Source organism: Halyomorpha halys, unplaced genomic scaffold (assembly GCF_000696795.3).
Source record: "Halyomorpha halys isolate HHAL.00 unplaced genomic scaffold, Hhal_1.1 Scaffold251.1, whole genome shotgun sequence".
In the NCBI taxonomy this organism is placed as follows: Eukaryota; Metazoa; Arthropoda; class Insecta; order Hemiptera; family Pentatomidae; genus Halyomorpha; species Halyomorpha halys.
In genome coordinates this window covers 538,221-538,753 of record NW_027106674.1, presented here as the reverse complement: position 1 = coordinate 538,753, position 533 = coordinate 538,221, and the positions used below count along the sequence as shown (strand labels likewise).

General features: G+C 38.3%; 1 protein-coding gene across 6 annotated transcripts in view; it reads left to right on the top strand.

The window, feature by feature from the left end:
- LOC106680233 (GRIP and coiled-coil domain-containing protein 2) overlaps positions 1-533 on the top strand; it is a 98,754-nt gene that overhangs the window by 80,525 nt on the left and 17,696 nt on the right. The window lies entirely within an intron of this gene.

The window sequence follows — 533 nt, the reverse complement described above, 5'->3', positions numbered from 1 at the left end:
CATAACCTATTGAAGAATGGTGTCAAAACTGGAGAATCAAAATAAATCCTGACAAATCCCATCAGATCACCTTTACTCTCCGTCGTAAACCTCTAACCCTCCTGTACTACAGTATCCTTTCTAAATACTCCTCTAATGCCTGTTGAACAGGTTCGATACTTTAGGACTCCATCTTGACTAGAGACTTACTCGGAATCCACACACAAGACTGAAACGACAAGAAACTACTCGTAGATTCCGATTGCTACAACACTTACTTGACAAATGCTCTAAACTTCCCATTCACTACAAAAAATTAGTATACACTATGATAATCAGACCAATTTGGACATATGGAATTGAGCTCTGGGGCTCGACCAAACCATCAAATTCCTCCCGCATTCAATCCTTACAATCCAAAATCTTACGTAAAATCCTTGATGCTCCTTATTACGTTATAAATAAACTCATTCACAAAGACCTTAACATTCCATTCGTTGCAGATTTGGCCCAAAACAGATATGCGTCTTTTCATTCCAAACTCCTTAACCATT